Source organism: Brachyhypopomus gauderio, unplaced genomic scaffold (genome assembly GCF_052324685.1).
Source record: "Brachyhypopomus gauderio isolate BG-103 unplaced genomic scaffold, BGAUD_0.2 sc44, whole genome shotgun sequence".
Taxonomy (NCBI): Eukaryota; Metazoa; Chordata; class Actinopteri; order Gymnotiformes; family Hypopomidae; genus Brachyhypopomus; species Brachyhypopomus gauderio.
The window spans coordinates 1,246,864-1,262,858 of record NW_027506870.1 but is presented as its reverse complement, the minus strand read 5'-3'; the positions used below and the strand labels follow the sequence as shown (position 1 = coordinate 1,262,858).

Sequence of the window (15,995 nt, the reverse complement as noted above, 5' to 3'; positions counted from 1 at the left end):
AGCATAAAAAGCCTTAAAACTGTTGACAAACGGCAGAAGGAGTCTTGCCAGCGACGGCAAAATCAATACGCACTGGGTGCTTCTAGAGCGGGCTACACGTAAGGACTCTTGTCCTTTGCTGAGTTTGACGTGCAAGACCAAAATGTTTTCCAATCATTTTCCCTTTCCTGTAATCAAGTGCCCGCCCATTGCCCTGCAACCCCGCCCCCTGTCTGTCAGGCCCTGACCCGCCCTCCCCTCTGCCCATGTTTTCCTTTTCCTGTGTTCTGACAAGGGGAAAGGGTTCTTGTACAGCTGCATTTCCAAGTCATACTTACCTGGCAGGGGTGAGACCATGATCAGGAAGGTGGTTCGCCCAAGGTGAGGCTCAGCCATTGCACTCAGGCTGTGCTGACCCTTGCGAATTCCCCAAATGCGGGAATCTCGACTGCATAATTTCTGGTAGTGGGGGACTGCGTTCGCGCTCTCCCCTGATACATTTTGTGGAAAAAAAGAAGAAATAAAACAAGCAATTATTACAATTTGCTTCACAGTAGCTTCTCAGTGCTTGAGCTCCACCTGTTGGTATGGCATTATAGACAGTGTGGGTAGACAGGTTTAGTTGTATTTTGCCTGAAATGCAGTATATTTATGTACACACTTAAACGTTTCATTCTTTCCTATTTCCTACATTGATCAAAGCATTTAAAAGACTGGGGCTTTCCATGATGTTCTATGTGAACAAGATCTAATCCATCACAGAATCAGTCATGGCTTTATTCATTCTATTCGATCTCTAAACCTAGCTAGGAGCATAAAAAGCCTTAAAACTGTTGACAAACGGCAGAAGGAGTCTTGCCAGCGACGGCAAAATCAATACGCACTGGGTGCTTCTAGAGCGGGCTACACGTAAGGACTCTTGTCCTTTGCTGAGTTTGACGTGCAAGACCAAAATGTTTTCCAATCATTTTCCCTTTCCTGTAATCAAGTGCCCGCCCATTGCCCTGCAACCCCGCCCCCTGTCTGTCAGGCCCTGACCCGCCCTCCCCTCTGCCCATGTTTTCCTTTTCCTGTGTTCTGACAAGGGGAAAGGGTTCTTGTACAGCTGCATTTCCAAGTCATACTTACCTGGCAGGGGTGAGACCATGATCAGGAAGGTGGTTCGCCCAAGGTGAGGCTCAGCCATTGCACTCAGGCTGTGCTGACCCTTGCGAATTCCCCAAATGCGGGAATCTCGACTGCATAATTTCTGGTAGTGGGGGACTGCGTTCGCGCTCTCCCCTGATACATTTTGTGGAAAAAAAGAAGAAATAAAACAAGCAATTATTACAATTTGCTTCACAGTAGCTTCTCAGTGCTTGAGCTCCACCTGTTGGTATGGCATTATAGACAGTGTGGGTAGACAGGTTTAGTTGTATTTTGCCTGAAATGCAGTATATTTATGTACACACTTAAACGTTTCATTCTTTCCTATTTCCTACATTGATCAAAGCATTTAAAAGACTGGGGCTTTCCATGATGTTCTATGTGAACAAGATCTAATCCATCACAGAATCAGTCATGGCTTTATTCATTCTATTCGATCTCTAAACCTAGCTAGGAGCATAAAAAGCCTTAAAACTGTTGACAAACGGCAGAAGGAGTCTTGCCAGCGACGGCAAAATCAATACGCACTGGGTGCTTCTAGAGCGGGCTACACGTAAGGACTCTTGTCCTTTGCTGAGTTTGACGTGCAAGACCAAAATGTTTTCCAATCATTTTCCCTTTCCTGTAATCAAGTGCCCGCCCATTGCCCTGCAACCCCGCCCCCTGTCTGTCAGGCCCTGACCCGCCCTCCCCTCTGCCCATGTTTTCCTTTTCCTGTGTTCTGACAAGGGGAAAGGGTTCTTGTACAGCTGCATTTCCAAGTCATACTTACCTGGCAGGGGTGAGACCATGATCAGGAAGGTGGTTCGCCCAAGGTGAGGCTCAGCCATTGCACTCAGGCTGTGCTGACCCTTGCGAATTCCCCAAATGCGGGAATCTCGACTGCATAATTTCTGGTAGTGGGGGACTGCGTTCGCGCTCTCCCCTGATACATTTTGTGGAAAAAAAGAAGAAATAAAACAAGCAATTATTACAATTTGCTTCACAGTAGCTTCTCAGTGCTTGAGCTCCACCTGTTGGTATGGCATTATAGACAGTGTGGGTAGACAGGTTTAGTTGTATTTTGCCTGAAATGCAGTATATTTATGTACACACTTAAACGTTTCATTCTTTCCTATTTCCTACATTGATCAAAGCATTTAAAAGACTGGGGCTTTCCATGATGTTCTATGTGAACAAGATCTAATCCATCACAGAATCAGTCATGGCTTTATTCATTCTATTCGATCTCTAAACCTAGCTAGGAGCATAAAAAGCCTTAAAACTGTTGACAAACGGCAGAAGGAGTCTTGCCAGCGACGGCAAAATCAATACGCACTGGGTGCTTCTAGAGCGGGCTACACGTAAGGACTCTTGTCCTTTGCTGAGTTTGACGTGCAAGACCAAAATGTTTTCCAATCATTTTCCCTTTCCTGTAATCAAGTGCCCGCCCATTGCCCTGCAACCCCGCCCCCTGTCTGTCAGGCCCTGACCCGCCCTCCCCTCTGCCCATGTTTTCCTTTTCCTGTGTTCTGACAAGGGGAAAGGGTTCTTGTACAGCTGCATTTCCAAGTCATACTTACCTGGCAGGGGTGAGACCATGATCAGGAAGGTGGTTCGCCCAAGGTGAGGCTCAGCCATTGCACTCAGGCTGTGCTGACCCTTGCGAATTCCCCAAATGCGGGAATCTCGACTGCATAATTTCTGGTAGTGGGGGACTGCGTTCGCGCTCTCCCCTGATACATTTTGTGGAAAAAAAGAAGAAATAAAACAAGCAATTATTACAATTTGCTTCACAGTAGCTTCTCAGTGCTTGAGCTCCACCTGTTGGTATGGCATTATAGACAGTGTGGGTAGACAGGTTTAGTTGTATTTTGCCTGAAATGCAGTATATTTATGTACACACTTAAACGTTTCATTCTTTCCTATTTCCTACATTGATCAAAGCATTTAAAAGACTGGGGCTTTCCATGATGTTCTATGTGAACAAGATCTAATCCATCACAGAATCAGTCATGGCTTTATTCATTCTATTCGATCTCTAAACCTAGCTAGGAGCATAAAAAGCCTTAAAACTGTTGACAAACGGCAGAAGGAGTCTTGCCAGCGACGGCAAAATCAATACGCACTGGGTGCTTCTAGAGCGGGCTACACGTAAGGACTCTTGTCCTTTGCTGAGTTTGACGTGCAAGACCAAAATGTTTTCCAATCATTTTCCCTTTCCTGTAATCAAGTGCCCGCCCATTGCCCTGCAACCCCGCCCCCTGTCTGTCAGGCCCTGACCCGCCCTCCCCTCTGCCCATGTTTTCCTTTTCCTGTGTTCTGACAAGGGGAAAGGGTTCTTGTACAGCTGCATTTCCAAGTCATACTTACCTGGCAGGGGTGAGACCATGATCAGGAAGGTGGTTCGCCCAAGGTGAGGCTCAGCCATTGCACTCAGGCTGTGCTGACCCTTGCGAATTCCCCAAATGCGGGAATCTCGACTGCATAATTTCTGGTAGTGGGGGACTGCGTTCGCGCTCTCCCCTGATACATTTTGTGGAAAAAAAGAAGAAATAAAACAAGCAATTATTACAATTTGCTTCACAGTAGCTTCTCAGTGCTTGAGCTCCACCTGTTGGTATGGCATTATAGACAGTGTGGGTAGACAGGTTTAGTTGTATTTTGCCTGAAATGCAGTATATTTATGTACACACTTAAACGTTTCATTCTTTCCTATTTCCTACATTGATCAAAGCATTTAAAAGACTGGGGCTTTCCATGATGTTCTATGTGAACAAGATCTAATCCATCACAGAATCAGTCATGGCTTTATTCATTCTATTCGATCTCTAAACCTAGCTAGGAGCATAAAAAGCCTTAAAACTGTTGACAAACGGCAGAAGGAGTCTTGCCAGCGACGGCAAAATCAATACGCACTGGGTGCTTCTAGAGCGGGCTACACGTAAGGACTCTTGTCCTTTGCTGAGTTTGACGTGCAAGACCAAAATGTTTTCCAATCATTTTCCCTTTCCTGTAATCAAGTGCCCGCCCATTGCCCTGCAACCCCTCCCCCTGTCTGTCAGGCCCTGACCCGCCCTCCCCTCTGCCCATGTTTTCCTTTTCCTGTGTTCTGACAAGGGGAAAGGGTTCTTGTACAGCTGCATTTCCAAGTCATACTTACCTGGCAGAGGTGAGACCATGATCAGGAAGGTGGTTCGCCCAAGGTGAGGCTCAGCCATTGCACTCAGGCTGTGCTGACCCTTGCGAATTCCCCAAATGCGGGAATCTCGACTGCATAATTTCTGGTAGTGGGGGACTGCGTTCGCGCTCTCCCCTGATACATTTTGTGGAAAAAAAGAAGAAATAAAACAAGCAATTATTACAATTTGCTTCACAGTAGCTTCTCAGTGCTTGAGTTCCACCTGTTGGTATGGCATTATAGACAGTGTGGGTAGACAGGTTTAGTTGTATTTTGCCTGAAATGCAGTATATTTATGTACACACTTAAACGTTTCATTCTTTCCTATTTCCTACATTGATCAAAGCATTTAAAAGACTGGGGCTTTCCATGATGTTCTATGTGAACAAGATCTAATCCATCACAGAATCAGTCATGGCTTTATTCATTCTATTCGATCTCTAAACCTAGCTAGGAGCATAAAAAGCCTTAAAACTGTTGACAAACGGCAGAAGGAGTCTTGCCAGCGACGGCAAAATCAATACGCACTGGGTGCTTCTAGAGCGGGCTACACGTAAGGACTCTTGTCCTTTGCTGAGTTTGACGTGCAAGACCAAAATGTTTTCCAATCATTTTCCCTTTCCTGTAATCAAGTGCCCGCCCATTGCCCTGCAACCCCGCCCCCTGTCTGTCAGGCCCTGACCCGCCCTCCCCTCTGCCCATGTTTTCCTTTTCCTGTGTTCTGACAAGGGGAAAGGGTTCTTGTACAGCTGCATTTCCAAGTCATACTTACCTGGCAGGGGTGAGACCATGATCAGGAAGGTGGTTCGCCCAAGGTGAGGCTCAGCCATTGCACTCAGGCTGTGCTGACCCTTGCGAATTCCCCAAATGCGGGAATCTCGACTGCATAATTTCTGGTAGTGGGGGACTGCGTTCGCGCTCTCCCCTGATACATTTTGTGGAAAAAAAGAAGAAATAAAACAAGCAATTATTACAATTTGCTTCACAGTAGCTTCTCAGTGCTTGAGCTCCACCTGTTGGTATGGCATTATAGACAGTGTGGGTAGACAGGTTTAGTTGTATTTTGCCTGAAATGCAGTATATTTATGTACACACTTAAACGTTTCATTCTTTCCTATTTCCTACATTGATCAAAGCATTTAAAAGACTGGGGCTTTCCATGATGTTCTATGTGAACAAGATCTAATCCATCACAGAATCAGTCATGGCTTTATTCATTCTATTCGATCTCTAAACCTAGCTAGGAGCATAAAAAGCCTTAAAACTGTTGACAAACGGCAGAAGGAGTCTTGCCAGCGACGGCAAAATCAATACGCACTGGGTGCTTCTAGAGCGGGCTACACGTAAGGACTCTTGTCCTTTGCTGAGTTTGACGTGCAAGACCAAAATGTTTTCCAATCATTTTCCCTTTCCTGTAATCAAGTGCCCGCCCATTGCCCTGCAACCCCGCCCCCTGTCTGTCAGGCCCTGACCCGCCCTCCCCTCTGCCCATGTTTTCCTTTTCCTGTGTTCTGACAAGGGGAAAGGGTTCTTGTACAGCTGCATTTCCAAGTCATACTTACCTGGCAGGGGTGAGACCATGATCAGGAAGGTGGTTCGCCCAAGGTGAGGCTCAGCCATTGCACTCAGGCTGTGCTGACCCTTGCGAATTCCCCAAATGCGGGAATCTCGACTGCATAATTTCTGGTAGTGGGGGACTGCGTTCGCGCTCTCCCCTGATACATTTTGTGGAAAAAAAGAAGAAATAAAACAAGCAATTATTACAATTTGCTTCACAGTAGCTTCTCAGTGCTTGAGCTCCACCTGTTGGTATGGCATTATAGACAGTGTGGGTAGACAGGTTTAGTTGTATTTTGCCTGAAATGCAGTATATTTATGTACACACTTAAACGTTTCATTCTTTCCTATTTCCTACATTGATCAAAGCATTTAAAAGACTGGGGCTTTCCATGATGTTCTATGTGAACAAGATCTAATCCATCACAGAATCAGTCATGGCTTTATTCATTCTATTCGATCTCTAAACCTAGCTAGGAGCATAAAAAGCCTTAAAACTGTTGACAAACGGCAGAAGGAGTCTTGCCAGCGACGGCAAAATCAATACGCACTGGGTGCTTCTAGAGCGGGCTACACGTAAGGACTCTTGTCCTTTGCTGAGTTTGACGTGCAAGACCAAAATGTTTTCCAATCATTTTCCCTTTCCTGTAATCAAGTGCCCGCCCATTGCCCTGCAACCCCGCCCCCTGTCTGTCAGGCCCTGACCCGCCCTCCCCTCTGCCCATGTTTTCCTTTTCCTGTGTTCTGACAAGGGGAAAGGGTTCTTGTACAGCTGCATTTCCAAGTCATACTTACCTGGCAGGGGTGAGACCATGATCAGGAAGGTGGTTCGCCCAAGGTGAGGCTCAGCCATTGCACTCAGGCTGTGCTGACCCTTGCGAATTCCCCAAATGCGGGAATCTCGACTGCATAATTTCTGGTAGTGGGGGACTGCGTTCGCGCTCTCCCCTGATACATTTTGTGGAAAAAAAGAAGAAATAAAACAAGCAATTATTACAATTTGCTTCACAGTAGCTTCTCAGTGCTTGAGCTCCACCTGTTGGTATGGCATTATAGACAGTGTGGGTAGACAGGTTTAGTTGTATTTTGCCTGAAATGCAGTATATTTATGTACACACTTAAACGTTTCATTCTTTCCTATTTCCTACATTGATCAAAGCATTTAAAAGACTGGGGCTTTCCATGATGTTCTATGTGAACAAGATCTAATCCATCACAGAATCAGTCATGGCTTTATTCATTCTATTCGATCTCTAAACCTAGCTAGGAGCATAAAAAGCCTTAAAACTGTTGACAAACGGCAGAAGGAGTCTTGCCAGCGACGGCAAAATCAATACGCACTGGGTGCTTCTAGAGCGGGCTACACGTAAGGACTCTTGTCCTTTGCTGAGTTTGACGTGCAAGACCAAAATGTTTTCCAATCATTTTCCCTTTCCTGTAATCAAGTGCCCGCCCATTGCCCTGCAACCCCGCCCCCTGTCTGTCAGGCCCTGACCCGCCCTCCCCTCTGCCCATGTTTTCCTTTTCCTGTGTTCTGACAAGGGGAAAGGGTTCTTGTACAGCTGCATTTCCAAGTCATACTTACCTGGCAGGGGTGAGACCATGATCAGGAAGGTGGTTCGCCCAAGGTGAGGCTCAGCCATTGCACTCAGGCTGTGCTGACCCTTGCGAATTCCCCAAATGCGGGAATCTCGACTGCATAATTTCTGGTAGTGGGGGACTGCGTTCGCGCTCTCCCCTGATACATTTTGTGGAAAAAAAGAAGAAATAAAACAAGCAATTATTACAATTTGCTTCACAGTAGCTTCTCAGTGCTTGAGCTCCACCTGTTGGTATGGCATTATAGACAGTGTGGGTAGACAGGTTTAGTTGTATTTTGCCTGAAATGCAGTATATTTATGTACACACTTAAACGTTTCATTCTTTCCTATTTCCTACATTGATCAAAGCATTTAAAAGACTGGGGCTTTCCATGATGTTCTATGTGAACAAGATCTAATCCATCACAGAATCAGTCATGGCTTTATTCATTCTATTCGATCTCTAAACCTAGCTAGGAGCATAAAAAGCCTTAAAACTGTTGACAAACGGCAGAAGGAGTCTTGCCAGCGACGGCAAAATCAATACGCACTGGGTGCTTCTAGAGCGGGCTACACGTAAGGACTCTTGTCCTTTGCTGAGTTTGACGTGCAAGACCAAAATGTTTTCCAATCATTTTCCCTTTCCTGTAATCAAGTGCCCGCCCATTGCCCTGCAACCCCGCCCCCTGTCTGTCAGGCCCTGACCCGCCCTCCCCTCTGCCCATGTTTTCCTTTTCCTGTGTTCTGACAAGGGGAAAGGGTTCTTGTACAGCTGCATTTCCAAGTCATACTTACCTGGCAGGGGTGAGACCATGATCAGGAAGGTGGTTCGCCCAAGGTGAGGCTCAGCCATTGCACTCAGGCTGTGCTGACCCTTGCGAATTCCCCAAATGCGGGAATCTCGACTGCATAATTTCTGGTAGTGGGGGACTGCGTTCGCGCTCTCCCCTGATACATTTTGTGGAAAAAAAGAAGAAATAAAACAAGCAATTATTACAATTTGCTTCACAGTAGCTTCTCAGTGCTTGAGCTCCACCTGTTGGTATGGCATTATAGACAGTGTGGGTAGACAGGTTTAGTTGTATTTTGCCTGAAATGCAGTATATTTATGTACACACTTAAACGTTTCATTCTTTCCTATTTCCTACATTGATCAAAGCATTTAAAAGACTGGGGCTTTCCATGATGTTCTATGTGAACAAGATCTAATCCATCACAGAATCAGTCATGGCTTTATTCATTCTATTCGATCTCTAAACCTAGCTAGGAGCATAAAAAGCCTTAAAACTGTTGACAAACGGCAGAAGGAGTCTTGCCAGCGACGGCAAAATCAATACGCACTGGGTGCTTCTAGAGCGGGCTACACGTAAGGACTCTTGTCCTTTGCTGAGTTTGACGTGCAAGACCAAAATGTTTTCCAATCATTTTCCCTTTCCTGTAATCAAGTGCCCGCCCATTGCCCTGCAACCCCGCCCCCTGTTTGTCAGGCCCTGACCCGCCCTCCCCTCTGCCCATGTTTTCCTTTTCCTGTGTTCTGACAAGGGGAAAGGGTTCTTGTACAGCTGCATTTCCAAGTCATACTTACCTGGCAGGGGTGAGACCATGATTAGGAAGGTGGTTTGCCCAAGGTGAGGCTCAGCCATTGCACTCAGGCTGTGCTGACCCTTGCGAATTCCCCAAATGCGGGAATCTCGACTGCATAATTTCTGATAGTGGGGCACTGCGTTCGCGCTCTCCCCTGATACATTTTATGGAAAAAAAGAAGAAATAAAACAAGCAATTATTACAATTTGCTTCACAGTAGCTTCTCAGTGCTTGAGCTCCACCTGTTGGTATGGCATTATAGACAGTGTGGGTAGACAGGTTTAGTTGTATTTTGCCTGAAATGCAGTATATTTATGTACACACTTAAACGTTTCATTCTTTCCTATTTCCTACATTGATCAAAGCATTTAAAAGACTGGGGCTTTCCATGATGTTCTATGTGAACAAGATCTAATCCATCACAGAATCAGTCATGGCTTTATTCATTCTATTCGATCTCTAAACCTAGCTAGGAGCATAAAAAGCCTTAAAACTGTTGACAAACGGCAGAAGGAGTCTTGCCAGCGACGGCAAAATCAATACGCACTGGGTGCTTCTAGAGCGGGCTACACGTAAGGACTCTTGTCCTTTGCTGAGTTTGACGTGCAAGACCAAAATGTTTTCCAATCATTTTCCCTTTCCTGTAATCAAGTGCCCGCCCATTGCCCTGCAACCCCGCCCCCTGTCTGTCAGGCCCTGACCCGCCCTCCCCTCTGCCCATGTTTTCCTTTTCCTGTGTTCTGACAAGGGGAAAGGGTTCTTGTACAGCTGCATTTCTAAGTCATACTTACCTGGCAGGGGTGAGACCATGATCAGGAAGGTGGTTCGCCCAAGGTGAGGCTCAGTCATTGCACTCAGGCTGTGCTGACCCTTGCGAATTCCCCAAATGCGGGAATCTCGACTGCATAATTTCTGGTAGTGGGGGACTGTGTTCGCGCTCTCCCCTGATACATTTTGTGGAAAAAAAGAAGAAATAAAACAAGCAATTATTAAAATTCACAGTAGCTTCTCAGTGTTTGATCTTCACCTGTTGGTATGGCTTTATAGACAGTGTGGGTAGACAGGTTTAGTTGTATTTTGCCTGAAATGCAGTATATTTATGTACACACTTAAACGTTTCATTCTTTCCTATTTCCTACATTGATCAAAGCATTTAAAAGACTGGGGCTTTCCATGATGTTCTATGTGAACAAGATCTAATCCATCACAGAATCAGTCATGGCTTTATTCATTCTATTCGATCTCTAAACCTAGCTAGGAGCATAAAAAGCCTTAAAACTGTTGACAAACGGCAGAAGGAGTCTTGCCAGCGACGGCAAAATCAATACGCACTGGGTGCTTCTAGAGCGGGCTACACGTAAGGACTCTTGTCCTTTGCTGAGTTTGACGTGCAAGACCAAAATGTTTTCCAATCATTTTCCCTTTCCTGTAATCAAGTGCCCGCCCATTGCCCTGCAACCCCGCCCCCTGTCTGTCAGGCCCTGACCCGCCCTCCCCTCTGCCCATGTTTTCCTTTTCCTGTGTTCTGACAAGGGGAAAGGGTTCTTGTACAGCTGCATTTCCAAGTCATACTTACCTGGCAGGGGTGAGACCATGATCAGGAAGGTGGTTCGCCCAAGGTGAGGCTCAGCCATTGCACTCAGGCTGTGCTGACCCTTGCGAATTCCCCAAATGCGGGAATCTCGACTGCATAATTTCTGGTAGTGGGGGACTGCGTTCGCGCTCTCCCCTGATACATTTTGTGGAAAAAAAGAAGAAATAAAACAAGCAATTATTACAATTTGCTTCACAGTAGCTTCTCAGTGCTTGAGCTCCACCTGTTGGTATGGCATTATAGACAGTGTGGGTAGACAGGTTTAGTTGTATTTTGCCTGAAATGCAGTATATTTATGTACACACTTAAACGTTTCATTCTTTCCTATTTCCTACATTGATCAAAGCATTTAAAAGACTGGGGCTTTCCATGATGTTCTATGTGAACAAGATCTAATCCATCACAGAATCAGTCATGGCTTTATTCATTCTATTCGATCTCTAAACCTAGCTAGGAGCATAAAAAGCCTTAAAACTGTTGACAAACGGCAGAAGGAGTCTTGCCAGCGACGGCAAAATCAATACGCACTGGGTGCTTCTAGAGCGGGCTACACGTAAGGACTCTTGTCCTTTGCTGAGTTTGACGTGCAAGACCAAAATGTTTTCCAATCATTTTCCCTTTCCTGTAATCAAGTGCCCGCCCATTGCCCTGCAACCCCGCCCCCTGTCTGTCAGGCCCTGACCCGCCCTCCCCTCTGCCCATGTTTTCCTTTTCCTGTGTTCTGACAAGGGGAAAGGGTTCTTGTACAGCTGCATTTCCAAGTCATACTTACCTGGCAGGGGTGAGACCATGATCAGGAAGGTGGTTCGCCCAAGGTGAGGCTCAGCCATTGCACTCAGGCTGTGCTGACCCTTGCGAATTCCCCAAATGCGGGAATCTCGACTGCATAATTTCTGGTAGTGGGGGACTGCGTTCGCGCTCTCCCCTGATACATTTTGTGGAAAAAAAGAAGAAATAAAACAAGCAATTATTACAATTTGCTTCACAGTAGCTTCTCAGTGCTTGAGCTCCACCTGTTGGTATGGCATTATAGACAGTGTGGGTAGACAGGTTTAGTTGTATTTTGCCTGAAATGCAGTATATTTATGTACACACTTAAACGTTTCATTCTTTCCTATTTCCTACATTGATCAAAGCATTTAAAAGACTGGGGCTTTCCATGATGTTCTATGTGAACAAGATCTAATCCATCACAGAATCAGTCATGGCTTTATTCATTCTATTCGATCTCTAAACCTAGCTAGGAGCATAAAAAGCCTTAAAACTGTTGACAAACGGCAGAAGGAGTCTTGCCAGCGACGGCAAAATCAATACGCACTGGGTGCTTCTAGAGCGGGCTACACGTAAGGACTCCTGTCCTTTGCTGAGTTTGACGTGCAAGACCAAAATGTTTTCCAATCATTTTCCCTTTCCTGTAATCAAGTGCCCGCCCATTGCCCTGCAACCCCGCCCCCTGTCTGTCAGGCCCTGACCCGCCCTCCCCTCTGCCCATGTTTTCCTTTTCCTGTGTTCTGACAAGGGGAAAGGGTTCTTGTACAGCTGCATTTCCAAGTCATACTTACCTGGCAGGGGTGAGACCATGATCAGGAAGGTGGTTCGCCCAAGGTGAGGCTCAGCCATTGCACTCAGGCTGTGCTGACCCTTGCGAATTCCCCAAATGCGGGAATCTCAACTGCATAATTTCTGGTAGTGGGGGACTGCGTTCGCGCTCTCCCCTGATACATTTTGTGGAAAAAAAGAAGAAATAAAACAAGCAATTATTACAATTTGCTTCACAGTAGCTTCTCAGTGCTTGAGCTCCACCTGTTGGTATGGCATTATAGACAGTGTGGGTAGACAGGTTTAGTTGTATTTTGCCTGAAATGCAGTATATTTATGTACACACTTAAACGTTTCATTCTTTCCTATTTCCTACATTGATCAAAGCATTTAAAAGACTGGGGCTTTCCATGATGTTCTATGTGAACAAGATCTAATCCATCACAGAATCAGTCATGGCTTTATTCATTCTATTCGATCTCTAAACCTAGCTAGGAGCATAAAAAGCCTTAAAACTGTTGACAAACGGCAGAAGGAGTCTTGCCAGCGACGGCAAAATCAATACGCACTGGGTGCTTCTAGAGCGGGCTACACGTAAGGACTCTTGTCCTTTGCTGAGTTTGACGTGCAAGACCAAAATGTTTTCCAATCATTTTCCCTTTCCTGTAATCAAGTGCCCGCCCATTGCCCTGCAACCCCGCCCCCTGTCTGTCAGGCCCTGACCCGCCCTCCCCTCTGCCCATGTTTTCCTTTTCCTGTGTTCTGACAAGGGGAAAGGGTTCTTGTACAGCTGCATTTCCAAGTCATACTTACCTGGCAGGGGTGAGACCATGATCAGGAAGGTGGTTCGCCCAAGGTGAGGCTCAGCCATTGCACTCAGGCTGTGCTGACCCTTGCGAATTCCCCAAATGCGGGAATCTCGACTGCATAATTTCTGGTAGTGGGGGACTGCGTTCGCGCTCTCCCCTGATACATTTTGTGGAAAAAAAGAAGAAATAAAACAAGCAATTATTACAATTTGCTTCACAGTAGCTTCTCAGTGCTTGAGCTCCACCTGTTGGTATGGCATTATAGACAGTGTGGGTAGACAGGTTTAGTTGTATTTTGCCTGAAATGCAGTATATTTATGTACACACTTAAACGTTTCATTCTTTCCTATTTCCTACATTGATCAAAGCATTTAAAAGACTGGGGCTTTCCATGATGTTCTATGTGAACAAGATCTAATCCATCACAGAATCAGTCATGGCTTTATTCATTCTATTCGATCTCTAAACCTAGCTAGGAGCATAAAAAGCCTTAAAACTGTTGACAAACGGCAGAAGGAGTCTTGCCAGCGACGGCAAAATCAATACGCACTGGGTGCTTCTAGAGCGGGCTACACGTAAGGACTCTTGTCCTTTGCTGAGTTTGACGTGCAAGACCAAAATGTTTTCCAATCATTTTCCCTTTCCTGTAATCAAGTGCCCGCCCATTGCCCTGCAACCCCGCCCCCTGTCTGTCAGGCCCTGACCCGCCCTCCCCTCTGCCCATGTTTTCCTTTTCCTGTGTTCTGACAAGGGGAAAGGGTTCTTGTACAGCTGCATTTCCAAGTCATACTTACCTGGCAGGGGTGAGACCATGATCAGGAAGGTGGTTCGCCCAAGGTGAGGCTCAGCCATTGCACTCAGGCTGTGCTGACCCTTGCGAATTCCCCAAATGCGGGAATCTCGACTGCATAATTTCTGGTAGTGGGGGACTGCGTTCGCGCTCTCCCCTGATACATTTTGTGGAAAAAAAGAAGAAATAAAACAAGCAATTATTACAATTTGCTTCACAGTAGCTTCTCAGTGCTTGAGCTCCACCTGTTGGTATGGCATTATAGACAGTGTGGGTAGACAGGTTTAGTTGTATTTTGCCTGAAATGCAGTATATTTATGTACACACTTAAACGTTTCATTCTTTCCTATTTCCTACATTGATCAAAGCATTTAAAAGACTGGGGCTTTCCATGATGTTCTATGTGAACAAGATCTAATCCATCACAGAATCAGTCATGGCTTTATTCATTCTATTCGATCTCTAAACCTAGCTAGGAGCATAAAAAGCCTTAAAACTGTTGACAAACGGCAGAAGGAGTCTTGCCAGCGACGGCAAAATCAATACGCACTGGGTGCTTCTAGAGCGGGCTACACGTAAGGACTCCTGTCCTTTGCTGAGTTTGACGTGCAAGACCAAAATGTTTTCCAATCATTTTCCCTTTCCTGTAATCAAGTGCCCGCCCATTGCCCTGCAACCCCGCCCCCTGTCTGTCAGGCCCTGACCCGCCCTCCCCTCTGCCCATGTTTTCCTTTTCCTGTGTTCTGACAAGGGGAAAGGGTTCTTGTACAGCTGCATTTCCAAGTCATACTTACCTGGCAGGGGTGAGACCATGATCAGGAAGGTGGTTCGCCCAAGGTGAGGCTCAGCCATTGCACTCAGGCTGTGCTGACCCTTGCGAATTCCCCAAATGCGGGAATCTCAACTGCATAATTTCTGGTAGTGGGGGACTGCGTTCGCGCTCTCCCCTGATACATTTTGTGGAAAAAAAGAAGAAATAAAACAAGCAATTATTACAATTTGCTTCACAGTAGCTTCTCAGTGCTTGAGCTCCACCTGTTGGTATGGCATTATAGACAGTGTGGGTAGACAGGTTTAGTTGTATTTTGCCTGAAATGCAGTATATTTATGTACACACTTAAACGTTTCATTCTTTCCTATTTCCTACATTGATCAAAGCATTTAAAAGACTGGGGCTTTCCATGATGTTCTATGTGAACAAGATCTAATCCATCACAGAATCAGTCATGGCTTTATTCATTCTATTCGATCTCTAAACCTAGCTAGGAGCATAAAAAGCCTTAAAACTGTTGACAAACGGCAGAAGGAGTCTTGCCAGCGACGGCAAAATCAATACGCACTGGGTGCTTCTAGAGCGGGCTACACGTAAGGACTCTTGTCCTTTGCTGAGTTTGACGTGCAAGACCAAAATGTTTTCCAATCATTTTCCCTTTCCTGTAATCAAGTGCCCGCCCATTGCCCTGCAACCCCGCCCCCTGTCTGTCAGGCCCTGACCCGCCCTCCCCTCTGCCCATGTTTTCCTTTTCCTGTGTTCTGACAAGGGGAAAGGGTTCTTGTACAGCTGCATTTCCAAGTCATACTTACCTGGCAGGGGTGAGACCATGATCAGGAAGGTGGTTCTCCCAAGGTGAGGCTCAGCCATTGCACTCAGGCTGTGCTGACCCTTGCGAATTCCCCAAATGCGGGAATCTCCACTGCATAATTTCTGGTAGTGGGGGACTGCGTTCGCGCTCTCCCCTGATACATTTTGTGGAAAAAAAGAAGAAATAAAACAAGCAATTATTACAATTTGCTTCACAGTAGCTTCTCAGTGCTTGAGCTCCACCTGTTGGTATGGCATTATAGACAGTGTGGGTAGACAGGTTTAGTTGTATTTTGCCTGAAATGCAGTATATTTATGTACACACTTAAACGTTTCATTCTTTCCTATTTCCTACATTGATCAAAGCATTTAAAAGACTGGGGCTTTCCATGATGTTCTATGTGAACAAGATCTAATCCATCACAGAATCAGTCATGGCTTTATTCATTCTATTCGATCTCTAAACCTAGCTAGGAGCATAAAAAGCCTTAAAACTGTTGACAAACGGCAGAAGGAGTCTTGCCAGCGACGGCAAAATCAATACGCACTGGGTGCTTCTAGAGCGGGCTACACGTAAGGACTCTTGTCCTTTGCTGAGTTTGACGTGCAAGACCAAAATGTTTTCCAATCATTTTCCCTTTCCTGTAATCAAGTGCCCGCCCATTGCCCTGCAAC

At 45.9% G+C, this 15,995-nt stretch overlaps 20 non-coding genes across 20 annotated transcripts; all 20 read left to right on the top strand.

Moving 5' to 3' along the window:
• Positions 1 to 309: 309 nt before the first annotated feature.
• LOC143486305 (U1 spliceosomal RNA) lies at positions 310 to 473 on the top strand. The gene has a single exon (XR_013123297.1). It is a non-coding gene; the product is annotated as a U1 spliceosomal RNA (small nuclear RNA).
• A 626-nt stretch (positions 474 to 1,099) lies between these two features.
• On the top strand, positions 1,100 to 1,263 carry LOC143486304 (U1 spliceosomal RNA). Its single transcript, XR_013123296.1, has one exon. It is a non-coding gene; the product is annotated as a U1 spliceosomal RNA (small nuclear RNA).
• Positions 1,264 to 1,889: 626 nt separating this feature from the next.
• On the top strand, positions 1,890 to 2,053 carry LOC143486303 (U1 spliceosomal RNA). Its single transcript, XR_013123295.1, has one exon. It is a non-coding gene; the product is annotated as a U1 spliceosomal RNA (small nuclear RNA).
• Positions 2,054 to 2,679: 626 nt separating this feature from the next.
• On the top strand, positions 2,680 to 2,843 carry LOC143486302 (U1 spliceosomal RNA). The gene has a single exon (XR_013123294.1). It is a non-coding gene; the product is annotated as a U1 spliceosomal RNA (small nuclear RNA).
• Positions 2,844 to 3,469: 626 nt separating this feature from the next.
• Positions 3,470 to 3,633, top strand: LOC143486301 (U1 spliceosomal RNA). The gene has a single exon (XR_013123293.1). It is a non-coding gene; the product is annotated as a U1 spliceosomal RNA (small nuclear RNA).
• Positions 3,634 to 4,259: 626 nt separating this feature from the next.
• Positions 4,260 to 4,423, top strand: LOC143486364 (U1 spliceosomal RNA). Its single transcript, XR_013123355.1, has one exon. It is a non-coding gene; the product is annotated as a U1 spliceosomal RNA (small nuclear RNA).
• A 626-nt stretch (positions 4,424 to 5,049) lies between these two features.
• LOC143486300 (U1 spliceosomal RNA) lies at positions 5,050 to 5,213 on the top strand. Its single transcript, XR_013123292.1, has one exon. It is a non-coding gene; the product is annotated as a U1 spliceosomal RNA (small nuclear RNA).
• Positions 5,214 to 5,839: 626 nt separating this feature from the next.
• LOC143486298 (U1 spliceosomal RNA) lies at positions 5,840 to 6,003 on the top strand. Its single transcript, XR_013123290.1, has one exon. It is a non-coding gene; the product is annotated as a U1 spliceosomal RNA (small nuclear RNA).
• A 626-nt stretch (positions 6,004 to 6,629) lies between these two features.
• LOC143486297 (U1 spliceosomal RNA) lies at positions 6,630 to 6,793 on the top strand. Its single transcript, XR_013123289.1, has one exon. It is a non-coding gene; the product is annotated as a U1 spliceosomal RNA (small nuclear RNA).
• Positions 6,794 to 7,419: 626 nt separating this feature from the next.
• Positions 7,420 to 7,583, top strand: LOC143486296 (U1 spliceosomal RNA). The gene has a single exon (XR_013123288.1). It is a non-coding gene; the product is annotated as a U1 spliceosomal RNA (small nuclear RNA).
• A 626-nt stretch (positions 7,584 to 8,209) lies between these two features.
• LOC143486295 (U1 spliceosomal RNA) lies at positions 8,210 to 8,373 on the top strand. The gene has a single exon (XR_013123287.1). It is a non-coding gene; the product is annotated as a U1 spliceosomal RNA (small nuclear RNA).
• Positions 8,374 to 8,999: 626 nt separating this feature from the next.
• Positions 9,000 to 9,163, top strand: LOC143486492 (U1 spliceosomal RNA). The gene has a single exon (XR_013123477.1). It is a non-coding gene; the product is annotated as a U1 spliceosomal RNA (small nuclear RNA).
• A 626-nt stretch (positions 9,164 to 9,789) lies between these two features.
• LOC143486438 (U1 spliceosomal RNA) lies at positions 9,790 to 9,953 on the top strand. The gene has a single exon (XR_013123427.1). It is a non-coding gene; the product is annotated as a U1 spliceosomal RNA (small nuclear RNA).
• A 621-nt stretch (positions 9,954 to 10,574) lies between these two features.
• On the top strand, positions 10,575 to 10,738 carry LOC143486294 (U1 spliceosomal RNA). Its single transcript, XR_013123286.1, has one exon. It is a non-coding gene; the product is annotated as a U1 spliceosomal RNA (small nuclear RNA).
• Positions 10,739 to 11,364: 626 nt separating this feature from the next.
• Positions 11,365 to 11,528, top strand: LOC143486291 (U1 spliceosomal RNA). Its single transcript, XR_013123284.1, has one exon. It is a non-coding gene; the product is annotated as a U1 spliceosomal RNA (small nuclear RNA).
• A 626-nt stretch (positions 11,529 to 12,154) lies between these two features.
• On the top strand, positions 12,155 to 12,318 carry LOC143486437 (U1 spliceosomal RNA). The gene has a single exon (XR_013123426.1). It is a non-coding gene; the product is annotated as a U1 spliceosomal RNA (small nuclear RNA).
• A 626-nt stretch (positions 12,319 to 12,944) lies between these two features.
• Positions 12,945 to 13,108, top strand: LOC143486290 (U1 spliceosomal RNA). The gene has a single exon (XR_013123283.1). It is a non-coding gene; the product is annotated as a U1 spliceosomal RNA (small nuclear RNA).
• Positions 13,109 to 13,734: 626 nt separating this feature from the next.
• Positions 13,735 to 13,898, top strand: LOC143486289 (U1 spliceosomal RNA). The gene has a single exon (XR_013123282.1). It is a non-coding gene; the product is annotated as a U1 spliceosomal RNA (small nuclear RNA).
• Positions 13,899 to 14,524: 626 nt separating this feature from the next.
• On the top strand, positions 14,525 to 14,688 carry LOC143486436 (U1 spliceosomal RNA). The gene has a single exon (XR_013123425.1). It is a non-coding gene; the product is annotated as a U1 spliceosomal RNA (small nuclear RNA).
• Positions 14,689 to 15,314: 626 nt separating this feature from the next.
• Positions 15,315 to 15,478, top strand: LOC143486487 (U1 spliceosomal RNA). The gene has a single exon (XR_013123473.1). It is a non-coding gene; the product is annotated as a U1 spliceosomal RNA (small nuclear RNA).
• Positions 15,479 to 15,995: the final 517 nt, after the last annotated feature.